Source organism: Urocitellus parryii, chromosome 3 (assembly GCF_045843805.1).
Source record: "Urocitellus parryii isolate mUroPar1 chromosome 3, mUroPar1.hap1, whole genome shotgun sequence".
NCBI classification, from domain to species: domain Eukaryota; kingdom Metazoa; phylum Chordata; class Mammalia; order Rodentia; family Sciuridae; genus Urocitellus; species Urocitellus parryii.
In genome coordinates this window covers 25,862,181-25,879,323 of record NC_135533.1, presented here as the reverse complement: position 1 = coordinate 25,879,323, position 17,143 = coordinate 25,862,181, and the positions used below count along the sequence as shown (strand labels likewise).

At 31.9% G+C, this 17,143-nt stretch overlaps 1 protein-coding gene and 1 pseudogene across 1 annotated transcript in view; one reads left to right on the top strand and one right to left on the bottom strand.

Moving 5' to 3' along the window:
* Positions 1 to 4,941, top strand: part of LOC113190177 (trifunctional enzyme subunit beta, mitochondrial-like) — a 254,066-nt pseudogene extending 249,125 nt beyond the window's left edge.
* Znf804b (zinc finger protein 804B) overlaps positions 1 to 17,143 on the bottom strand; it is a 484,698-nt gene that overhangs the window by 339,728 nt on the left and 127,827 nt on the right. The window lies entirely within an intron of this gene.

Here is a 17,143-nt window from a genome sequence, read left to right as displayed (position 1 = left end):
AAAGTAGTTCTATAATTTAGACAGCTTTTTTTTAAATTTCCTGTACTAAATTCCAGGATTTAATGTGGTTATATTTCAGGGAGGAGAATTAACATTATCTTTCCTATGCTTGAAGTGGATACACAGAAAATTACTCTCTTATATCTGTCAAGCCTTCTTCATAATATGCAGGCTCAGAGCTCTGGGATGTTTTCTCTTTTGAACTGCTTTGAAGGATAGACCTTCACCTCTGGTGGCTTCTGCACTTAACACATGTCTGAGTACAAATTCAACTACTTTTCTTCTCTACTGAACTGTGTAATTATTAGGATATAGGAGGTCATGACTGACATTTAGAATCAGGCCCATCTCAGAATTTAGGTTGTTAATCAGAATTATTATTCAGGGAAATCTGTTACTTTTGCAGTTTAAGTTATTTTACCATAGCAATGAATGTGGATCATAGATTCTGAGTCGGTCTAGGACCACAGAAAACAAACTACACTAAAACTACTTAAATTCTGTGTATACATTTGAAATCTCACAAATAAAAAATACAGCTACTTGTGAACCAACATAACAAATACTTAAAAAAAAACTTACTCTTGTACCATGTATATATTTAGAATAATACTAAATTTTATTTTAATGGTGAGTGCTTCCTTTGGAAGGAACCAAATACATGCTAAAATATCTTGCTTTCAGAAGACATCCCTCTTGATGCATAGGTTAACAGTACTCATTTATTTCAGAGTTCCACATCATTTTCTGGTTAACAATTGAGCCTGAATTCCATTCCCTCATGTGTCATAAAATGTCTGCTTGTTTCTGCTCTAATAAATGAATGTTTCATATTACCAAGTAATTAAATCTCAATTACTTGAGGAAATTTTATTTTCACTACACTTTTTGGTAAACAAATATGACGAGAAGCATGAACAGTTTATAAGAATAAGCTTTAGATCTATCCAAGATACCCCAGCACAGTAAGAAGAATATGGATATGCAGCTAATCATGATGCCTCCTCTGTTAAAAATGCAGCTCTAAAGAGAAATATAATGTATCCATCAATAATAAATAATAGGATTGAAGTTTGAAAGCTGAGTGATGCCTCCCCAAATAAATTACAACTTTAATTTTATTTTCCAGAACAAAATCAACTAAAATTGTCATCCTTTCCATTTGCCTTTTACTGATGAATACAACATATTCCTCTGATTTGTTTCAATTCCTTTCCACTTTGCATATAAAAAATTAAAGAATTTACTACAAACACAAATGTGCATATATCCAAGGTCACTGGCAACACTACCTCATTTTATTATAGAATCAGGAACTTATTTTTCCCCACAGATTTTGGACACTGATGCGATGAAGCATTTTACAAAAATAAAACCTTAATATACATGTTGACTCACAAATATGTATACAAGTCTATGTCCCATTCTGCAAACTGCTGTGTAAAATTTGAGAAAGGTACCGCTATTTCCATTGACTTTTGAATATATAGAGACATGAGTGACAGCATAAAATTCATTTGTATCTTGAGATTTTAAACCATATTGTCTAAATTTATTGTAATATAAACATTTTCTTCAAATGTTTAAAATTAAAGATTCAAGTGAAACAAGATACGTCTCATTTCTGCTCATCAGAGAACAATAACTCTTGCAAAAAAAGCTGTGAAATTTAATGTAACAGATGTCCCTTAAGTGAATTGGTGATGCTACTGAATACAGATCTGACATCTTCTAATTATAATTTAACTGAACCAAAAAAACTACAAATAGTTTGTATAATTCAAATAGCACCAATAATTCCAATACATTATTATATATTCTTTAAAGCACATGTCAGTGAATTTTTATGTTTCTTTAATAGGATTTACTGTACTATGGAAAATGGAACAAAGATTCACTAACTGCTTGTCTTGTCTTTTCTGCAACACATTAGCACTGCAAAATGCTCTAAGAGAAATTCTATTATCTTTCCATGACAGATTATTCTCTTATTGCTCAAGTTCCACTACCAAGGTAATTTTTGCTAATAATAATGACCACATATTTTTAATATATTTTTGTTATTTCTGGATAAACCTTAATAATTTCTTTCCTTAAATAGTTCTTTCCTCTCTTTCAGATATTCACTAATTTTGAGTTCTCTTATTTACTTCTTCATCTACCTATAAAATAAGAACAATTCTCAATTTTAATACTTCTTATTTCCTTCAATTTGCTCACATTATTTTTTCTTTGGATTAAAATAGAATGGGAACAGTGGCTTTGGATTTTAGGAGCAATATTATTCGTGCCACGTGGCAACAAACTATCTATCTCCCACTTTTGTGTACTATAACATCAAAGTTTGATACTTACCATTCCATTTATCCTGCCAATCTTAGTATAATGTGCATGAATATCAAATAAAATACCTCATAATCATTATTTTGATTTAAAATGTTTGAAGTGTATATAAGGGCATAATAGATGGTTCTCTATTCTGATAGAAAGGCAATTTGATCTCCTGATTCTACAGATACACTTTAAAAGAGGAAGCTGTTGAATCACTTACTTGAACTTGACTCAAATAGTATACTAGACAAAAAATTTTGTGCACAACTGTAGGTTATAATACAAATATTCAACTGGCTTTCCTGTAGACTCCTTATATTCCGCATTATATATGTTCCAACATGTGCATGTATAGCCTTTGCACTATTGAATTTGATGAGTTCAGATCATTTAAATATTAAATTTTAAATAGGTACATAATTATATTTCAGCTACTTTTGTTAGCTGAAGAATTTGTGTCTGCATATTTCAACAAATCATCTTCCACCAAAAACATTAAACAACCTGCTACAAAAATTCATAAAAACACACATAACCTCAACAAAAGTGACATTATTTCCCTTTCAAAACCATGCAACACATTTCTAAAATTTAGGGTAGATGTCGAGGCTTTTCATAATACAAAATCTCTCTGAAAATATATTCTGTATCCTAATGTAGAATCACTAAGTGTTGCTTAAGAACTGAGTTTAACATTTCAATGCCACAGTGACAGAAATAATAGCCACAGAAAATGTCATATAATCTAACTTGTATTATTACATAAGCATTTCTCAAAAATTCAAGATTCATTCATACCTATTCAGTGAGTTTTTGAAAATCTGAGCCCTTCATATATGGACCCAATATCCAAGGCAACCTACCCATAAAGAAGCAGGGATCTAATTCTATATATTAAGGTTTAAAATAAATAATAGAACACATAAACTCAATAGCCTTCCATAGTCTTCCTCCCAATATTAAAATGGTCTTTGAAACAAAAATAGCTCAGGAACTTACCAGGAAGTGTTTTCATTTTACATGATTAATATCTTTTAAACTCACAAAAGTATGTTGCTTTGTTGATAATAAAAATTTAAGATGATTTAAGATCTTAAATGTATACATCGCAGACACATGTTACAGAATCCACTTGAATTATTTTTAAACTATTTACTAGCTTAACCTTTTGTAGAGAAACTGCCCCATGGTCCCATAGAGTCTTGTCAGTCAGAACTGAACCTTGCCAGAAGCAGGAGCCTGAGAAGACACGATTTAAGATTTCACAATGACTTCCATATTGACTTAGACTTTTAAAACACTGCCCAGTACAGTAGATTGGACCTTCAGGTTTTGTTTAAGACCCCCAAGCTTTTAATTTCAGCTATAAGCTACCCTGTCCAGACCAAAGCAAAGGAAACGTTAGCAAAACCCCAAAAATATTTAAAAATATTGTGGAAGATGCTGTTCGCATTCCATTTTTGCAAAGGGCTCTTTATATACAAATCTGATGCCACATGTTTTGGCAAGAGCAGCACTTTCAGGTTTGTTACTCAAACCAATGTCCCAAAGTAAGTTTTTGATTATATCATCTTTGGCACAGTTATTCAGGAAGTAAAAACGATGAATGTGACTAGGGAGTCTGCCTTGGGACTGGCTTCTTTGACAAGACTCTTACGCTGTAACCATGGCTTGCATCCCTTTGATCCAAGTCATGACCATGACTATTGGCCTGATTACTTCTGGCCAACATGATGTGGTAATGACTGGGAGTGTTAAATTAATGTCGAATGTCCCTATCCATCACTCAAGTAAAATGAAGGAAATGAAAATTGGTCTCAATAAAGCCAAGACTCTGGGTTAGCAACTGCCTTTATTTTCTATATTCAGATTGAATTTCCTATTACCTGAAGTTACTACAGTAGACATATTCTCCACCAGTAAGACCAAAGACTACTCTGAAGACCAACTGGCTGGTGCTTGGGTTGTTTTTTTGACTGGAATAAGAAGAACATGTGCTCCATTCTCACAGTCTGGCAGAGGAAAGCACAGGATAAATTATTCCTTTTTGATATTCTACCCTTCAAAGTATCAGGAAGAGATAGTTACCAAAGATAATGGTGCCTGTCCTCCTTCACCAGAGCATATGACTAAACCTGCTTTCATTAAGCATGGTGACAGCTGAAAATTCTTCTTTACTCTCCAATGGCATTTCTGCAACACTGAACAGAGGACAACTTGGCAGAGGACAATGGTGTGGCTAGAGGTTATAAACCAAATGCATATTTGAGAGACTTCGTATATGTGTTCCATTATCCAAACATCAACTTTTTTTAGATCAACATATACTACTCCAAAAGATCCAGAAACAGCAGTATTACCAATGAAAAATATGGATGCTTTTGAATTTCAGAAGGCCTCCACAGATCAGATTTTGACTAATTTTGAAGCAATGGATTCTGATCGGTTTGTACAAAATTTCATGAGTAGGAACCAAAACGTTGGGTTGCTTCCTTTGGGGAAGTTTAATAACTGGGTGGATCACTGTCCCTCAGACACCCATTTGGAGCCACAGATTGTTAGTTGGTCATAACACAGACTAACAGATTGCAGGAAGCTAGTATGGCTTAGTGTCTGCCTGGGGGACAGGGTCATGCCATGCTATGATAATGGAAGCTTGTCCAAAAATAATCTAATCTATCCAGAGGAGGTGACCTGATCTGTGCAACCCTCACACTAGGCAGTGCCATTTTAATGTATTACTAAATGACAACTGTAGTTCCCACTTTCTTTTACCAAAACAACATCTGTGGCCTTCTGTTAAATACTTTGCAATTAAGGCAGTGTTCTGAGCTTTTCAAGAATCATTGTACATTGCTCTTTCAAGGATTTCTAAATTCCCAGAATAAGCAGCCATTTTTGATCCCTACTGTCATTAAAGAATAAGAGTGGTGGCAATTTGAGAAAGAGGTTAGCTGAGATCTGGAAATATCTTTGTAACATTTTCAAGTTATATTTGTTTTCTTTTTGTGTCCAAAGATAAGTGTTTTCTCTAAATTACAAAACAATGTTTCTTAATTAACTATAGAAAAATGATTTATAATCTAAACATCACTGAAAATTTAAACTATATATATATATATATATATATATATATATATAGTTTTATTGAAAAAAATATATAAATATATCTCATATTGGTCAACCTTAAAAGGTAGAGGTATATTGGAGGCAAAAAAAAAAAAAACCCTTGTTATAGTTTAGGGTAAAAATTCCTTAATAGTGTGTTTGAATATATGATTTTAAATACATTTATGTCATAAATAATAAACAATTAAATATACCCATCCTTTTTATACTTCTCCATATCAAAAATAATACTATATGTAAATTTTTATAGAATTTTTTTTCTGGATCATATTGCCAAGCTATACCCATTGAAAATTATTCAATGTCCACTAACCTACCCTTCAGGGTACAACTTCTACAAGGTCCTAAACATAAAAGAGAAGTATGAAGTAAAAACAAGATCTATTTCTAAAAGTTAATTCAAAATAAATACCTACTATAATTTTGTTTCATTACTTTCCTTTCATTTATAAAAGCATAGGCTATCTCAGCCATTAGGTTTAGCTATGCAATTTACTCATAATGTGTACTCATTTTAAATTTTGTAGTTAAGGTAGAACATAATCTCTACTGAGGACATTTTTTCTGGAGCATGACATGCATAACCTCTGATAGTTTAAATATGTTCCTGATTTTGTTTGTATCTTGGGAATTTAGAATTCAGAAGTCAATACCAATTATCGACAGTGTCTAGCACAGGTAGTATATCTAGAAAATGTTTATATTGTCAGGATATTGTGCTATTAAAATAAAAATCAGTAGTATAAGAAACTCCCATTAAAGTTAAACAAAACAATATTAATACTTGAATAATATCAAAATGGTACTTAATGTGTACAAATAATATTTTTTGCTTGGTATAGTAGCTCCAATAAAACTCATGCTCACAGCTTAATAAAGAATAGCTGTTTGGTAAAACAGATTGGGGAGAAATAAGGTTCTGTATCCTGTTTTAGATTTTAAGAATTAAATATGAACCTTGAATTAAATATGAACCTATGTACTCAGAAATGTTTTCAAATTGGACATATTTAAATTCAAACTTATAGGAGCAGCATTTAACATGATAATTTAATATTGCATTCTGCTCAATCCCTAGATTTATATTTTCTTTCTCAATTTAAATTACATAATAAGCAAACCAAAGACATATTAAAACTAAAATAAGTATAATCCACATTTTGACATTGCCTTTGAAATTTTCAAAATGTGCAACCTCCATTTTTCATTTATGCATATATGTTTCCATATAGCTTAAATGTGAAATGTAGAAATGAAAACTTACCATATAAGTGAATTATATAAAGAAACAAAAATTCCACATTTTCAGAGCATTATTTGTGTGTATGATTTTACCAGTTACCACACTAGTAGCTTAGCAGGCAGAGGGAAGTGTTAACATCTGAGAAAGATCAGGAACTGGCTAAGAGCAAAATATCGTAGTTCCACTTTTGGTATTGATCAATTGTCCTCAGGAAGGAAAACTTCCTTAAGCCACACATTCCTCATTTTATAACTAGAGAGAGTGTTAGCAAGGACAGTAGTGAAGTGGGGGGAAAAGGAAATGATGGTAGAGAATGGATAGAAAACACAGGCCCAAGTAACAAAAAAATTCTACGAAGTCATCTCTTTAAGTCATTTGAGATTGTCCTGGACTAGACTAAATCCTCAATATGACTTCCATGAGGGAAGATGCATTTCTAATTTCAAATTTGTATTTGTCACTGCTAGTTAACCAAAATCCTGAATCCAAAGAGGAACTCATGTAAGGGAAATTGTAAAGGAATAAATGAGCACAGCATCTATGTGCAAACTCACCTCCTATTCAGCAGCCTGTCCAGCACAGTTGGTGGCATCAGGAAGACTTTTTCCAAGAACCCAGCCCTCAACTACAATGAGTGCTTTGGGGTCAGTTTCCCCTCAAGGAGAGTCTTCAGTTTGGCTGACTCAGCTCTACTCCTAGCCTGTCATTTTATCAACACTACAATGTCACTGCCTCTTAGTGACTCTCAGGCAGTCAGGAAAGCGAAGTTGGGCATCTTGAAAAGCAGGTTACTTTCGCTATTTTTACTATAAATATTACCACTTTTGACAGTTAACTAAATGGTTTTATCAGCAAATCCACTTGTATGGTGTAGACAAGAGGACAATTCACTGTTCAAAAGTACAGATGATGCTTAAAATAACTTCTAATTCTAAGCCCCCAAAGAATAGAAATATACTGCTTGTTGTGTCCTCTCCAGAAATATTTAAATAATAAATTTTCCCAAATACATTATATGTTATAATATGTACTATATTGTATATTATACTGTATATATGCTATAATGTTTAAATATTTCAGTGACTTCATTAATTCCTTATATTCCAATCTCAGCTTTCAAGAATCATTCAAAAAAATGAAAGTTAAATAATCAATAATATATACAATCAAAGCACTGAAATAACTTCACCAGACACAATCTTTTGCCATCCTAGGAATCCTCTCCTTTTGGATAACTAAAAGGGTAACACTGTTCTCACTGGCCACAAAACTACCTGTGGTGGTACTGATACTCCAAACAACCTTGCATAATATTTTGAAAAATCAAAGCCAATCTCAATCTGAAGAATTTCATGTGAGAGGCTGCATCTAAAAAATACTTCCCTTTTTAAAATTTTTTTTCATTACAATCCTTATTACACATATAGAGCACTATTTTTTGTATCTCTGTACATATACAGTATGTTCACGCCAACTTATGTCATTATACATGTACTCTTTTTTTGCATTACAATTCTTAATACACATATATACCACAGTTTTTCATATATCTGTTTGTATATAAGGTTTGTTGGCCCCAAATCCAAATCTTCATATGTATAATGATGCCCATCACATTCCACCATCCTTATTAATCCCCTTCCCCCTCCTTTTCCCTCCCACCTGTCTTCCCTATCTAGAATTCATCTAATCTTCCCATGATCTCCCTCCCTACTCCACTATGAAATACTTCCCTTTTTTTGTGGTTGTCTCCACTTGTTCAACCTATAACTTTTATTAGAAATTGTGATTCATATATAAATATCTAGGAAAGTAACACTAGCCGCTTTAAGCCTAATAGTATTAATAATAATATTAATAAGCACAGAATTAGGAATCATCATTTCAAATATAGTCTTCACAAAGAAAAGCAAAAATCTCCTATGTAAACTCACATAAGAAGGAAAGATGAAAAGAAATAAAAGAGTCATGGCCCTTATATGATTACAACCACATTGAGATGGTAAGGCTTTTATGTGAAAAGTTGACTAATATGAAGAATAAAGAAATTATTAACAAATTTACTTTAAAAAAAGCCCACAAGGATTAATGGAGTTAAATAAACTTTGGAGAAAAATACAGTTTGACTTTTATATACTTTCATATACAAAAACTAATCTGAGATGGACATAGGCAAAATGTAAAGTCAAAACTAAAATCTTCCAGAAAAAAAAAAAAACATAGGACATTATATCTGTGCCCTACTGTCAATCAGGACTCTTTAAAGAAGATATACAAAATGTTAGCCATGATGAAATAACATAATCAACTGTACTTCATCAAAATTAAAAATTTCTTGTCACCAAGAAACAACATTAAGAAAGAATAAATAGGCATGCCACAGATTGGGAAATACATTACATTTATATACACACATATACATATGACACAGAGAATTATATCCAGAATATATAAAGAACTCAAAAATCAACAGTGGAAAGATAAACGACCCAATTAAAGATAGACTAAAAAGTTGAACAAATATTTCACAAAGACAATACACTAGTGATGAAGAAGAACATGTCAAAGTACTCAACATGTGGTCATCAGGGAAATGCAATAAAACAAATAGGCTTTAGTAAAAACGACTAATAACAAATGCTAGCAAGGATGTAGAACAGCAGGAACTCACACATCTCTGGTGGGAGAGAACAATATCTGATCCCTTTTGAGAAAAGTTTTTGTGATTTCATATAAACTTAACATACATCAAATATTTTCTAATTGGAAACAGCATGAATGTGTGACGTGAAAATGGATAAGGATATTATGTTTGAAATGCACAAAAACAAACTAAAAGACACAAAAAGAGTGAACATAAGAGACATTGTTTAAAAGAAACTAGACATATACACACCAAATTCTGAGTAATATATGCGTGTGTGTGTGTGTATGTGTATACACACACACATACACTAAGATATATATTATACACTAAGCTATGTATTATATTCATACCGCTATATATATATATCGGTATGAAATATATATATATATATACATATATATATATACATATATATATATGTATATATATATATGTATATATATATATATCTCAATAATTGTTCTGGAGAGATATATGTATATCTCCAGAACAATTACTCTATAATGATAGAATTCAGAAAGGAAGCAGGGAGTTAACTTTAAAAGAATGCAAAGGAATATTCTAGAGTGATATAAATCTAATCTTTGGTGGTTTACTGGTGTTTATAATCATCAAAACTTATAAAACAAACTGCATGTGGAGGCACACACCTGTAATCCCATTGGCTCAAGAGGCTGAGGCAGGAGGATCACAAGTTCAAAACCAGCCTCAGCAACTTAGACAGGCCCTAGGCAGCTTAGTGATATCCCTTCTCTAAATAAAACATTTTTTTTAAAGGGCTGGGGATGTGCCTTAGTAGTTAAGTGCCCTGGGGTTCAACCCCCAACAAAACAACAACATTAACAAACAACTCACAAAACTAAGCAATTAAGAGCTTTCTTTCTATATTGCGGAGTGAACATCAGAAAGAGTTGGTGGTATAAGCTTGAATATTTAGTGGACAAAAAGTGAAATATATATTAACATTACATATAATGGGATATACTATATAGATTGAGATGTGTATTTATGATAGGTCTTAAAGAAAAAAATGGCATAGTAGAATGTAGCCATCATATGGGTAAAGAAGCAAGAAATACTCAGATACTATAAAGCTTAAGTTAGAAGAGAAGCGAAGGCATCCTCTTACTGCCTACTAAGGTAATACTCTAGCTATGATTCTGAACTTTGCAAGTGTTGTTTCACACTTATATAAACTACTTTAAGACTCCTGTGCTCATTTTAATCTCTGTCTACAGATATACTTTTCCCAAACATTGTGCGGCTGTTTTCTTCTTTTATACCAAAGCATCCAAATTTCGTCAGGACCTAAATTGAAACCACAAGTTACATCCTCTAAATTTCCCAAGATTTTATGACCTGCCTTTGTAATTTTATAATACAAATGTTGGCTAACCTATTGCTTCTATTTCAATTTTTTTGATGATATGAGAGTCGACTCTTCTGTGTTTGAAATGTGTTAGCCATATGATACCTGCACACTCAGGCATGCACAAAGACTTGCTAGGAAATGTTGTGAATTTTCACAACTGCCGATAGTACTGCCAGATGTAGACACACACTTTTATTTTGCAGAACAGCTTCACTTAGGATTCTTCCATCAACACTTGTATTGGATCTAGTCTGTATAAATATTGAGCAGAAGGAAGAATTATACAACAGTCTGTTTAAGGTAGAAAGCAGATGAAGCATATTCTCACCTAAATATGGAGAAAGTGCAAAGATTCACAGCTTGAGTCTCTGAAATTGTAAAATAGATCTGAGAACAGTTTATCTACATTCAGTGAGCATCTATTTACCAGCCACTTAATGGGTCCCCTGGGAAAATTAATTTTCCAGGTTTTAAGACATTCCAGGATTATTTAAGTATTAAAGTAATTATTCAAGTGAGCGTGACTGTTCACAGAATTAAGTAAAGTGTTTCCTAATCTAATAGACAGACATCCAATCACATTTTTGAGAACTATTAGAAATGTGGCATTCCAAAGAAGTTTCCACTTCACCTTGAAGCAATTTAAATTGAGGGATCTTTGCTTCAGACTCTGCAATACTAAGGAGATTATTAAGTTTATCAATGCTGTTTGAAATTACTTTCAGAAACAGAGAACATTTTTCAGTGACCTAGTTTATTTTTAAAAATTCACAATGGTAAGAGATAAACCTGATGTGCAGGTTAAGCCTGCTGTGTTCTGAGAGAGCCTAAGGCTGTCTCAACAGTCTATCTGTATCTGCCAACTCACTCGTTTTCCCTGTTTCTTAATCTAGTGAGGACTTCTTTTTTATAAGGGCTATAATGTATCCTATGCTAATAATTATAGTATCTGTTTATATTCCAAGTAAGAAATAAACAAATATAAATTTAAACCATTGTCTATATTGACTGCAAATGCATAAAACCTGAATTAAAGGAGCAATTATTTACATGGAGACATTTTATAATAGAAATATGAAATATGTTAGTAAAATCAAATTTGCATGCAGACAAGAACGTAATTAGCACACTTAAGCAGTCTTGTGATATCTGGTCAGGAAGTAAATAGCAATCAAGTCAAATTGATTGCTATGGAAGTGAAGGGAAAAAGGAACCTGTAAATGAAATTCAAGTGAAAGGAACTTACTAGGCTGCATAACAAATATCAATCAAACTAAATCGATTGCTAGGGAATAAGAGCATTAACAAGGCAATCAGGAGAACTCCAAGCCTGTGCAACATAAAATCTACCAAATTAGAGAAAGTTGAACAAGCAAATTGGTGAATGACTTAAGTTAATAACAAAACATGAGCTCACCCTGGCATTGGAATATTTACTAGGAAATAAAATGAAGTTGGCTTTCTAATTTCAGGAGAAAGAAGATGACACAGAAAACCACTTATTTAATGGCCTTCCCTGCCATTTTCTGCCTTTCCAGACTTTCCTGAAGTCAAATGAAGCACATTCTAGTGACTCAGCTCTTCCATCACTGTCCTTTCTCATCAGGGCCAGGAAATAATTAGCAATTTGAATACAGTCACCTACCAGACTCAAAGAAACAGTAATTTTTGTCCTCATTAATCTTCTCATGTAGAAGAGGAAAGATACTTTTTCATCAAGTGGGGATGTTTTTAAATCAGTTATTTTCCTAACTAAGAGTGAAAACTGCAATTGAAGAAATACAGGGAAGAAAAAAATTAGGTTTAGGGTTCTCTAACTGTTCTAGGGGTACCTGGCTTTGTGGTACTCACCAGAGCCTTAGCCATCAATTGATTTCAAATAGTAACTTCTTAAATCTTTGAATAGCCTACATCTGAGATGGTATATTTCTCAATAAATATTTCAAATAATAGAATTTTACAACTCATCTTGCCCAATAACTTTTTTTAAGAAAAAAAAATTATTCAGATAGAAGCATCTAATTGAACTACAAGAAGACCATCAGTAGCAGACAGGGTCCCTGTTCTGAAGATGCATCAACGTCACATCATGCTACCCTGAATGAATGCTGAGCAAATCTGATAATGTGACATTCTTAGTGAGTGAAAATGTGCCCCTTCTCAAAAAGTCTCCTCGAGAGTCAAATGAGGTGTGGAGTTTGAAAGAATACATTAAATCAGTACTAAAAAAAAAAAAAAAAAGTTATTCAAAATAAAAAAAATGTACTCTGAAGATTTCTAGAATTCAGAAAATATTTTTTGAAAATAATGGATGAATACATGAACAAAGGTAGGAGTGTTTTTGAACAGTTTGAAACACATTCTCAATATTTATTCATAATAAAAGACGTGCTTGCCAAAGCTTAATATTGTTTTTAGCCATCTGTGAAAGAGAAGCTGTGATATGTACTATTTTTTTCAAATTATAATATTCAAGCATCAATTATTTTTCTTGAAATAACTAAAAATTTGTAAGAAAAACAGGACCACACACTAAGAAAACAACCAGGATCTAACACATATATCCATTATACTTCAACTATCTTAAAGATCTCAGAATATTTTCACTCTACCATAAAGATCTCAGAATAATATCACAAAGAAAGCATCAGTTCTAAATGTTTGAAGATGAAGAATTCAAGTTTCCTACTAGATTGTAATTACTTCAGCATCTGGGACCAAATGTCTTATATATCTTTTTTACCTTCCTAACCCCTTGGAGAGCTTTCAGTAAATGTTATTGATTAACTGACTAACTGAGGAATCACAGCAAGAATGCTTGTTCCCAAGCTTTTAATTCACAATAAGACTGTTTTTGCATGTAGTCCCAGAAAATTTAGTCAAATAGTCTACATGGTTAAAAAAAATTAAACTACCTCTTTGACTGAAGGTACTGATTTCTGACTGCTTGAATTAAGTCAGTTACCATGAATTTATGTATTAGGTGATTAAAAATTTACCTTATCAAATACAAGGATTTGGCAGGCAAGAATATGAGGCTAAAATTCAAGTTCTTGGGATTAACTTACATGTTTCATAAAAATGTGTTTTAGGGAGTGATTTCAAGTGTAGAAGCTAAAGCCAAGTTTCCTGTTTGGGGTTTTTTTTAAATAAAATTTTTAGTTGTAGATAGACACAATACCTTTACTTATTTTTATGTGGTGCTGAGGATAGAACCCAGTGCCTCACATGTGCTGGGCAAGTTCTCTGCCACTGAGGTATAACCTTTGCCCAAGTTTCCTGGTTTTTAAAACTGCCTTTGCTACTTACAAAGTTAAAGGTCTTATAACTTTGGTCTAGTTAATTAGTATGTTGGAATCTTAATTTTATCACCTATAAAATGGACATAATAATAGACTCCATTCACAGTTATTAATAATTAAAAGAGCTCTCTGCACACAGTAATGCTATAATACTAAGACTCTTGTTTTTGTTCTTAGTAGCAGCAGTAATAAAAGTTTATTAATACACAAAATATAAATGATTTTTAAAATCATAAACTGGCATCTCACACTTGGATCAGAAAATTCACATTATTATATTTGTGCTGAAAAAATAGCAAATACTATCTTGAAATTTACTACAACTACTTCTCATTTTGACTCAAAACACAGAAATAAACACATCCATGTTTTAAAAGAATTCAGGCATACTTTCATGCATATAAATAAGCCTTCAATTATAAACTAGTATTTAAATATATATTTACTTTTTAGTACTGATAATATTGAAATAGAAAAGTAGTAGACTATTACTTCCTAATAAATGGAGATTTTTAAATATGTCAGCTATCAGAAAAATATGATCACTCGATCCAGAATGCCATTTGCAATGCATTTGATTCAAGAAAGAAAATAACTAATGCCTCTTTGCTTCTGCTCCTCCAAAGTGAGTCATGTGCATCTGCAATCAGTAATAGTTTCTATTCCCCCAACTAATTCACCAGTTATCCTTTTATTGCATTATATAATTAAATTTAAAAAGTAAATATATGCTAGAATTAGAAAAGAGACTTTTAGAGTATTAATTTGAATACTTTGAGCTGATAAAAGAGTCTTATCAAAATAGATGTGTGGAAGACAATTAGGAAATGTTTTCTGTTGGGGTAATTAAAACTTAGAATTCTATCTTAAGACTTCTTATCAAAGTCAGTTAGTTATCCCACTCTACCTTAAGGAAATCAAAAGTAAAATTTTGCATATAAGGTATGTGGGATATACTTAACCAAAAAGTCTATTGGACCCCCCCCCCATTAAAGAGAAAGGATTTAACTTGAAAATTGATCCATGTAGAAATATTCATTCAGTCACGATTAAAGTTAAAATGCCAAAGTTAACCATATATTGCCTGGGGTTGTGTTTTGTTCTTGTTTGGGGAGATCCCCTGCTTTAGTTGACTTTATCAAAGTAGCTAAATGGCTTTGTTTTGATCATGTTTTATAAGAATCTCGCTCTAAAATTGCAATAAGAATATAGACTCAAAATACGTAACTTTGGTCTTTAGTACTATTCGAGGCCAGCAATTTATGATAGAAGGTAAAAGCTTACAGAATGAAACAACTCTAAGTATCCATTATGATAATTACATCAATACCAGGTAGACTATGTGAATTCAAAGATTGGATTTTTGTAGACTCTATTTCAATTCAAAACCTGTATTGAATGCCCAGTTTACTCAAGGACACAATTTCAAGCTTTCCCTCCTGAAAATGTGTTTTTAGTCCAAAAATCTAACCCAGGAAAGCTTTTTTTTTTTTTGCCCTCTCTTCCTCTCTGTTTAGTCTATACAACCACTTTAAATAAATATGTGGGTGGATGATAATGGAGACAAAAAACTATCTATACAATCACAAATACTTTCTCCTGGCTAAGCCTAAAACAATATATACAAAGAAGACAAATCATGATTCTTGCTGTTTCTAATTTTCAGTCTTGATTTATGCTCATAATAGAGGGGCATTTTATTGAATGAAGAACAAACATTAATATCATGATATCATAAATTTTATAGAAACATTAAAATCCTGGAAATTTGTCACTAATTGAGATAATAAAATGAATCATTAATGTTTAGACAACTAGATTCCAGATTACTAAGTGGAATTAATGTATTTGGCCCAGCAAACTTACTTTTTTTAGATTGAAATGCTAACTTTGAAATACTGAAAAGGAAAAAAATCTTGAGCTCTAATTTTAATAAGCTATATTAAAAATATACAATTTTTCATAGGTTTTCAGTTGGAAAATAGTTTCATTAATTCAATGTGATTAGAACATTTTAAGTATGAAGAAATAAGTCTGGATGCTGACTGAAAAAGCCAGAAATAATTGAAAGAGCAAATTAAAATAGAGTATATGAATGCTATATTGAAAATAGAAAATTATATATTTCCACTAATGCTTATCATTAAATTTAAAATGCTTTTGAGCAATCTCACAGAATGGCTATTTTAAACTTAATTTTACTTCTGCTCACCTCAGATGTAAACATCAAACAGTACAAATGGATATAGTTTTTCTATTGGTCAATTTGATAACATACACTCTTTGTACTATATATTATCACCATTAATTTAATAGGGGTGAAAGAAAAATCTGATGACCACCTAAAGTACAAAAGGCATTGTATAACTACCTTTATGTAGTTATAGGAGTTATTAATTTATGCTATATATGTTAGCTCATGTGTCTGTCTAAACCCCCCAAAGCAGTACATTGTACACTCTTCAATAGAAAGGGCTTTTAAAATCTTTTTTCCTTTACATTTACAACAAGCCTTGTACACAGTAGATGCTTGACAAATGCTTTTAGAATAGACAATTTAGTTAAAATGTTATTTAAAATTTACTAGAAAAAATTGAAAAATAGTACCCATTGAAAAAGCCTTTAATTTCAAAATATTTCTTAAGTTATTGGCTTGCATAAATCTTTGAATGTATTTCATTTTTTAGAATCAGTAAGATGTAAGAGAAATGAAATATTTTACTCATTTCCATTTAAATATGTTTTTAAGATATTTGAATGGTTCATCATGTGTAACGATTGCTGCATTCCTTAGCCAAAGAATCAAAGTAATCTGAAGAAAAATGCACACTGAACTTAGGTTAAGGAGGGTTGTCATTACCTGAACACATCTTTGTTGGGTCATATCATGGATCATTTGGGCATTTTTTTTAAATGGTACCAAACACATTGATTTTAATATCAGTAGAAGGCTTTATTTATACTCAAGCTTTTAAAATCACTGCTTTATGTGTTATAAGTTTATACATTCATGGTGACTGGATAGACAAACATTTATAATGTTTTTATGTCTTCAAAAGAAGCATAAAACGTAGATAATACTTCATCTAATACTTCATCATAAGTGTGCATCCTCTCAC